A 9,367-nucleotide genomic window follows, 5' to 3' on the forward strand; every position below is an offset into this window, starting at 1 on the left:
GACCACTGACCACAGAGGGACCCCCAGACTGGACGCCCTCTCGTCACCCTTTCATTGCTTGGCGCACACTCCACCCCGGCCTCCATTATTGGGGGGGTGAGTCCATCAGTCATCATTGTGCCGGGTCCCGTCACGTGACTCCTGGAGCCGCGCTCTGTATTCTCGCACCATGGCCGCCGCCCCATTCACCATCCATTAGGAATTTGTATTCTTTAAGGAATTCTTGGTAAAAGCTCATTGTCTCATCTCTTCCAAAAATGTGCGTTTCCGTTTGACGCACGTCCGTTTTCCTGCCAGAAAGAGGTTTTCATTGTTCTGGGAAGCGCGGGCCGGCATCGCTCTGCTGCACTCACTTCCTGTTTCCTGCCCGAGAGGAAGTCCAGATTTGTGACCCTAGTGAGCTGCTGGAGGCTCTGCAGAGTGCGACCTTCTGCAGGGTTATCCTGAATGTGCAGCGTCGGTTCCTCGAAGACTCCTGAATGTTTATGATGGGGATTGATGATCAGACCTGCGGAGTTTATCGGGGGACACGGGGGAGGGGGGGGCTATTTTGGGTCCGAGTTTTTACTGAACAAAGGCTTTTCCTGAACTTCCTTTTCCTGGAGTCAGGAATGTGGAGTGGATTCTCGGAGGGAGCCAGTGGGGGAGGGGCGGCCCCATCAATCCCCCGAAATCACTGAATCCCTGGAAATCATGTCCCCATCCTCCCCCGCTGTGCTGCTATCTGTCTCTAGGAAAGCTGGGTGCTCGTTTATAGCAAATGCTGCTCAGGGCTCTCCAACAGGACGGCCACCCAGCTTTCCCAGAGTCCTGCCTAGATACACAGCGGGAGGATGCTAGAAAAGCTCACTGTATCTAAGCCTAATGTGTGATACTGCCTGCTGAGCTGTGTATCTAATCCTATCCTGTGTGATACTGCCTGCTGAGCTGTGTATCTAATCTTATCATGTGTGATACTGCCTGCTGAGCTGTGTATCTAATCCGATCATATGTGATACTGTCTGCTGAGCTGTGTATCTAATCCCATCATGTGTGATACTGTCTGCTGAGCTGTGTATCTAATTCTATCCTGTGTGATACTGTCTGCTGAGCTGTGTATCTAATCCTATCCTGTGTGATACTGTCTGCTGAGCTGTGTATCTAATCCCATCATGTGTGATACTGTCTGCTGAGCTGTGTATCTAATCCTATCCTGTGTGATACTGTCTGCTGAGCTGTGTATCTAATCCTATCCTGTGTGATACTGTCTGCTGAACTGTGTATCTAATCCTATCCTGTGTGATACTGTCTGCTATCTGTGTATCTAATCCTATCCTGTGTGATACTGTCTGCTGAACTGTGTATCTAATCCCATCATGTGTGATACTGTCTGCTGAGCTGTGTATCTAATCCTATCCTGTGTGATACTGTCTGCTGAGCTGTGTATCTAATCCTATCCTGTGTGATACTGTCTGCTGAGCTATGTATCTAATCCTCTCCTGTGTGATACTGTCTGCTGAGCTGTGTATCTAATCCTATCCTGTGTGATACTGTCTGCTGAGCTGTGTATCTAATCCTCTCCTGTGTGATACTGTCTGCTGAGCTGTGTATCTAATCCTCTCCTGTGTGATACTGCCTGCTGAGCTGTGTATCTAATCCTGTCCTGTGTGATACTGCCTGCTGAGCTGTGTATCTAATCCTATCCTGTGTGATACTGTCTGCTGAGCTGTGTATCTAATCCTATCCTGTGTGATACTGTCTGCTGAGCTGTGTATCTAATCCTATCCTGTGTGATACTGCCTGCTGAGCTGTGTATCTAATCCTATCCTGTGTGATACTGTCTGCTGAGCTGTGTATCTAATCCTATCCTGTGTGATACTGTCTGCTGAGCTGTGTATCTAATCCTATACTGTGCGATACTGTCTGCTGAGCGGTGTATCTAATCCTATCCTGTGTGATACTGTCTACTTATACTGTCTGCTGAGCTGTGTATCTAATCCTATCCTGTGTGATACTGTCTGCTGAGCTGTGTATCTAATCCTATCCTGTGTGATACTGTCTGCTGAGCTGTGTATCTAATCCTATCCTGTGTGATACTGTCTGCTGAGCTGTGTATCTAATCCTTTCATGTGTGATACTGTCTGCTGAGCTGTGTATCTAATCCTATCCTGTGTGATACTGTCTGCTGAGCTGTGTATCTAATCCTCTCCTGTGTGATACTGTCTGCTGAGCTGTGTATCTAATCCTATCCTGTGTGATACTGTCTGCTGAGCTGTGTATCTAATCCTATCCTGTGTGATACTGTCTGCTGAGCTGTGTATCTAATCCTGTCCTGTGTGATACTGTCTGCTGAGCTGTGTATCTAATCCTATCCTGTGTGATACTGTCTGCTGAGCTGTGTATCTAATCTTATACTGTGTGATACTATCTGCTGAGCTGTGTATCTAATCCTATCCTGTGTGGTACTGTCTGCTGAGCTGTGTATCTAATCCTATCCTGTGTGATACTGTCTGCTGAGCTGTGTATCTAATCCTATCCTGTGTGATACTGTCTGCTGAGCTGTGTATCTAATCCTGTCCTGTGTGATACTGTCTGCTGAGCTGTGTATCTAATCCTATCCTGTGTGATACTGTCTGCTGAGCTGTGTATCTAATCCTATCCTATGTGATACTGTCTGCTGAGCTGTGTATCTAATCCTATCATGGTAGATACAGTCTGTGGGCTCCGCACAGTACTACACCCCCTATTGTCTCCGTGTTGCGTGTTCTGTCTACCTCCATAGACGTGTACCTACCCGCAGTTGTGATTGGTCACAGCGCCCCCCGGGTCCGATCGGATGGAAATCCCTGCAAGCCCGGGTCCTGCTGAATGACTGACAGCCTCGTGCCCACAGATAGCTCCGCCCCCTGGACTCTTAACTCCCCTCATCAGTCCCTGTTCACACTGACCTCCTTTCTTCTGTTTATCATGGTAGAAGAAGTTTACCTATATCTGATCTTGGAAAAGCTGAGTGACGATCAATATGGCTGCCATCTGAGGGGCGGTCACTCTGCATTAGGTGCACGCACCCATTGTAAGAAAGCTGACATCAGCAGAGCGGCCATGTTGGTTGTCACCCAGCGGTTTAAGGGAATCTGTTGTCAGGATCCCGTCTGTCGCATGTCCCGGTCCTGTTCTGCCTAATTAAATTCATCTCTGAAAATTCCAGGAATTCCAAAGCAGTTATTGCCAGGAATGTTATCCTGGGAACAGCGGCATTTAGTTATACAATGACCGTGCGCCAATCATTAGACGTCCCCGGGATCAAGAAGGAGCGAGCGAGGTGGAACTAATAAGCAGGTGTGGAATGTGTGTACTACAAGAGAAGGGATTACTCCGTCCGTAGAGCATCGGGAGCCTCAAGGACAATTGTGCCCCGTATACAGTGTGCGCTCCGGGGTCTCGAGGGTAAATGTGCCCCATATACAGTGTGCGCTCCGGGGTCTCGAGGGTAATTGTGTCCCATATACAGTGTGCGCTCCGGGGTCTCGAGGGTAATTGTGCCCCATATACAGTGTGCGATCCGGGGTCTCGAGGGTAAATGTGTCCCATATACAGTGTGCGCTCCGGGGTCTCGAGGGTAATTGTGTCCCATATACAGTGTGCGCTCCGGGGTCTCGAGGGTAAATGTGTCCCATATACAGTGTGCGCTCCGGGGTCTCGAGGGTAAATGTGCCCCATATACAGTGTGCGCTCCGGGGTCTCGAGGGTAATTGTGTCCCATATACAGTGTGCGCTCCGGGGTCTCGAGGGTAATTGTGTCCCATATACAGTGTGCGCTCCGGGGTCTCGAGGGTAATTGTGCCCCATATACAGTGTGCGATCCGGGGTCTCGAGGGTAAATGTGTCCCATATACAGTGTGCGCTCCGGGGTCTCAGGGTAAATGTGCCCCATATACAGTGTGCGCTCCAGGGTCTCGAGGGTAATTGTGCCCCATATACAGTGTGCGCTCCGGGGTCTCAGAGTAAATGTGCCCCATATACAGTGTGCGCTCCGGGGTCTCGAGGGTGAATGTACCCCATAAACAGTGTGTGCTCCGGGGTCTCGAGGGTAATTGTGCCCCATATACAGTGTGCGCTCCGGGGTCTCGAGGGTAAATGTGCCCCATATACAGTGTGCGATCCGGGGTCTCGAGGGTAAATGTGTCCCATATACAGTGTGCGCTCCGGGGTCTCGAGGGTAAATGTGTCCCATATACAGTGTGCGCTCCGGGGTCTCGAGGGTAAATGTGTCCCATATACAGTGTGCGCTCCAGGGTCTCGAGGGTAAATGTGTCCCATATACAGTGTGCGCTCCGGGGTCTCAGGGTAAATGTGTCCCATATACAGTGTGCGCTCCGGGGTCTCAGAGTAAATGTGCCCAATATACAGTGTTCGCTTCGAGGGCCTCAGGGTAAATGTGCCCCATATACAGTGTGCGCTCCGGGGTCTCAGAGTAAATGTGCCCCATATACAGTGTGCGCTCCGGGGTCTCAGAGTAAATGTGCCCCATATACAGTGTGCGCCCCAGCGGCCTCAGGGTAAATGTGCCCCATATACAGTGTGCGCTCCGGGGTCTCAGAGTAAATGTGCCCCATATACAGTGTGCGCTCTTGGGGTCTCAGGGTAAATGTGCCCCATATACAGTGTGCGCTCCGGGGTCTCAGAGTAAATGTGACCCATATACAGTGTGCGCCCCAGCGGCCTCAGGGTAAATGTGCCCCATATACAGTGTGTGCTCAGGGGGTCTCAGGGTAAATGTGCCCCATATACAGTGTGCGCTCTGGGGGTCTCAGGGTAAATGTGCCCCATATACAGTGTGCGCTCTGGGGATCTCAGGGTAAATGTGCCCCATATACAGTGTGCGCTCTGGGGGTCTCAGGGTAAATGTGCCCCATATACAGTGTGCGCTCTTGGGGTCTCAGGGTAAATGTGCCCCATATACAGTGTGCGCTCCGGGGTCTCGAGGGTAATTGTGCCCCATATACAGTGTGCGATCCGGGGTCTCGAGGGTAAATGTGTCCCATATACAGTGTGCGCTCCGGGGTCTCGAGGGTAATTGTGTCCCATATACAGTGTGCGCTCCGGGGTCTCGAGGGTAAATGTGTCCCATATACAGTGTGCGCTCCGGGGTCTCGAGGGTAAATGTGCCCCATATACAGTGTGCGCTCCGGGGTCTCGAGGGTAATTGTGTCCCATATACAGTGTGCGCTCCGGGGTCTCGAGGGTAATTGTGTCCCATATACAGTGTGCGCTCCGGGGTCTCGAGGGTAATTGTGCCCCATATACAGTGTGCGATCCGGGGTCTCGAGGGTAAATGTGTCCCATATACAGTGTGCGCTCCGGGGTCTCAGGGTAAATGTGCCCCATATACAGTGTGCGCTCCAGGGTCTCGAGGGTAATTGTGCCCCATATACAGTGTGCGCTCCGGGGTCTCAGAGTAAATGTGCCCCATATACAGTGTGCGCTCCGGGGTCTCGAGGGTGAATGTACCCCATAAACAGTGTGTGCTCCGGGGTCTCGAGGGTAATTGTGCCCCATATACAGTGTGCGCTCCGGGGTCTCGAGGGTAAATGTGCCCCATATACAGTGTGCGATCCGGGGTCTCGAGGGTAAATGTGTCCCATATACAGTGTGCGCTCCGGGGTCTCGAGGGTAAATGTGTCCCATATACAGTGTGCGCTCCGGGGTCTCGAGGGTAAATGTGTCCCATATACAGTGTGCGCTCCAGGGTCTCGAGGGTAAATGTGTCCCATATACAGTGTGCGCTCCGGGGTCTCAGGGTAAATGTGTCCCATATACAGTGTGCGCTCCGGGGTCTCAGAGTAAATGTGCCCAATATACAGTGTTCGCTTCGAGGGCCTCAGGGTAAATGTGCCCCATATACAGTGTGCGCTCCGGGGTCTCAGAGTAAATGTGCCCCATATACAGTGTGCGCCCCAGCGGCCTCAGGGTAAATGTGCCCCATATACAGTGTGCGCTCCGGGGTCTCAGAGTAAATGTGCCCCATATACAGTGTGCGCTCCGGGGTCTCAGAGTAAATGTGCCCCATATACAGTGTGCGCCCCAGCGGCCTCAGGGTAAATGTGCCCCATATACAGTGTGTGCTCAGGGGGTCTCAGGGTAAATGTGCCCCATATACAGTGTGCGCTCTGGGGGTCTCAGGGTAAATGTGCCCCATATACAGTGTGCGCTCTGGGGATCTCAGGGTAAATGTGCCCCATATACAGTGTGCGCTCTGGGGGTCTCAGGGTAAATGTGCCCCATATACAGTGTGCGCTCTTGGGGTCTCAGGGTAAATGTGCCCCATATACAGTGTGCGCTCTGGGGATCTCAGGGTAAATGTGCCCCATATACAGTGTGCGCTCTGGGGGTCTCAGGGTAAATGTGCCCCATATACAGTTTGCGCTCCAGGGGCTTCAGGGTAAATGTGCCCCATATACAGTTTGCGCTCCAGGGGGTTCAGGGTAAATGTGCCACATAAAAAAAAAAATATCACAGAAATATAGTGGCAAATATGGGGGAACTGCTCAAACCCCAAACACTGTAGCTTGTTTCTCCTTGGGGGAGCAGTCCCACCGCATGTGGACCGCAGCAAACGACCATCCCCAGCAAAAAAATGCATACAATGGAGGATGTCGGCGCGGTCCACATGCACCACAAAGGCATCCTACACAACGGAGCATTGTGCGGATGAAAATATAATCATATAAATCACAGAAAAAAATGCACCAAACAGATATGCCACTGACTATACTGGCTAGTCATAAATGCAGATATTAAAAGCTGAGACTTTTGCCAATATAATCCTGTCAGGAAAATATCGGAGGCCATCATGCGCTACATATACAGTTTGCGCCCCAGCGGCCTCAGGGTAAATGTGCCCCATATACAGTGTGCGCTCCAGAGGTGTCGAGTGTAAATGTGCCCCATATACAGTGTGTGCTCCAGAGGTGTCGAGGGTAAATGTGCCCCATATACAGTGTGCGCTCCAGAGGTGTCGAGGGTAAATGTGCCCCATATACAGTGTGCGCTCCAGAGGTGTCGAGTGTAAATGTGCCCCATATACAGTGTGTGCTCCAGAGGTGTCGAGGGTAAATGTGCCCCATATACAGTGTGCGCTCCAGAGGTGTCGAGGGTAAATGTGCCCCATATACAGTGTGCGCTCCAGAGGTGTCGAGGGTAAATGTGCCCCATATACAGTGTGCGCTCCAGAGGTGTCGAGTGTAAATGTGCCCCATATACAGTGTGTGCTCCAGAGGTGTCGAGGGTAAATGTGCCCCATATACAGTGTGCGCTCCAGAGGTGTCGAGGGTAAATGTGCCCCATATACAGTGTGCGCTCCAGAGGTGTCGAGTGTAAATGTGCCCCATATACAGTGTGCGCTCCAGAGGTGTCGAGGGTAAATGTGCCCCATATACAGTGTGCGCTCCAGAGGTGTCGAGGGTAAATGTGCCCCATATACAGTGTGCGCTCCAGAGGTGTCGAGGGTAAATGTGCCCCATATACAGTGTGCGCTCCAGGGTCTCGAGGGTAAAATGTGCCCCATATACAGTGTGCGCTCCAGAGGTGTCGAGGGTAAATGTGCCCCATATACAGTGTGCGCTCCAGGGTCTCGAGGGTAAAATGTGCCCCATATACAGTGTGCGCTCCAGAGGTGTCGAGGGTAAATGTGCCCCATATACAGTGTGCGCTCCAGGGGCCTCAGGGTAAATGTGCCCCATATGAAGTGTGCGATCCGGGGGCCTCAGGATAAATGTACCCCATATGTAGTGTCTGCTCAGGGGGTCTCAGGGTAAATGTGTCCCATATACAGTGTGCACTCTGGGGGTCTCAGGGTAAATGTGCCCCATATACAGTGTGCGCTCTGGGGGTCTCAGGGTAAATGTGCCCCATATACAGTGTGCGCTCTGGGGGTCTCAGGGTAAATGTGCCCCATATACAGTGTGCGCTCTGGGGATCTCAGGGTAAATGTGCCCCATATACAGTGTGCGCTCTGGGGGTCTCAGGGTAAATGTGCCCCATATACAGTGTGCGCTCCGGGGGCCTCAGGGTAAATGTACCCCATATGTAGTGTGTGCTCAGGGGGTCTCAGGGTAAATGTGCCCCATATACAGTGTGCGCTCTGGGGGTCTCAGGGTAAATGTGCCCCATATACAGTGTGCGCTCTGGGGGTCTCAGGGTAAATGTGCCCCATATACAGTGTGCGCTCTGGGGGTCTCAGGGTAAATGTGCCCCATATACAGTGTGCGCTCTGGGGGTCTCAGGGTAAATGTGCCCCATATACAGTGTGCGCTCTGGGGGTCTCAGGGTAAATGTGCCCCATATACAGTGTGCGCTCTGGGGGTCTCAGGGTAAATGTGCCCCATATACAGTGTGCACTCTGGGGACCTCAGGGTAAATGTACCCCATATACAGTGTGCGCTCTGGGGGTCTGAGGGTAAATGTACCCCATATACAGTGTGCGCTCTGGGGGTCTCAGGGTAAATGTACCCTATATACAGTTTTCGCTCCGGGGACCTCAGGGTAAATGTGCCCCATATACAGTGTGCGCTCTGGGGACCTCAGGGTAAATGTACCCTATATACAGTGTGCGCTCCGGGGACCTCAGGGTAAATGTGCCCCATATACAGTGTGCACTCTGGGGGTCTCAGGGTAAATGTACCCCATATACAGTGTGCGATCCGGGGTCTCAGGGTAAATGTGCCCCATATACAGTGTGCGCTCTGGGGGTCTCAGGGTAAATGTACCCTATATACAGTGTGCGCTCCGGGGACCTCAGGGTAAATGTGCCCCATATACAGCGTGCGCTCTGGGGACCTCAGGGTAAATGTGCCCCATATACAGTGTGCGCTCTGGGGGTCTCAGGGTAAATGTGCCCCATATACAGTGTGCGCTCTGGGGACCTCAGGGTAAATGTACCCCATATACAGTTTTCGCTCTGGGGGTCTCAGGGTAAATGTACCCTATATACAGTGTGCGCTCTGGGGACCTCAGGGTAAATGTACCCTATATACAGTGTGCGCTCCGGGGACCTCAGGGTAAATGTGCCCCATATACAGTTTTCGCTCCGGGGACCTCGAGGGTAAATGTGCCCCATATACAAGGAGATAAAGTACAGGAACCATAAGCAGTAGGTATATAACTGCGCAGAGTATAATCTACAGCGGTGACGCACGCCAGCTGCCCGCACCACTGACAGTGTTAATCCGTCCAGTACAAGTTGTGGGTAACAATACAGGATTTTAAAGGCATATTAATAAAAGTAAAGTTTTAATTACACAAAAGGCACATGATAAAAAAAAGGTTTATGCTTTTGAGGGGAGAACCTAGGGGGGAGTTAGAGGGTCCCAGCAGAAGCCCATAGAGA

The sequence above is a fragment of the Bufo bufo genome, chromosome 8, assembly GCF_905171765.1.
Source record: "Bufo bufo chromosome 8, aBufBuf1.1, whole genome shotgun sequence".
Lineage (NCBI taxonomy): Eukaryota > Metazoa > Chordata > Amphibia > Anura > Bufonidae > Bufo > Bufo bufo.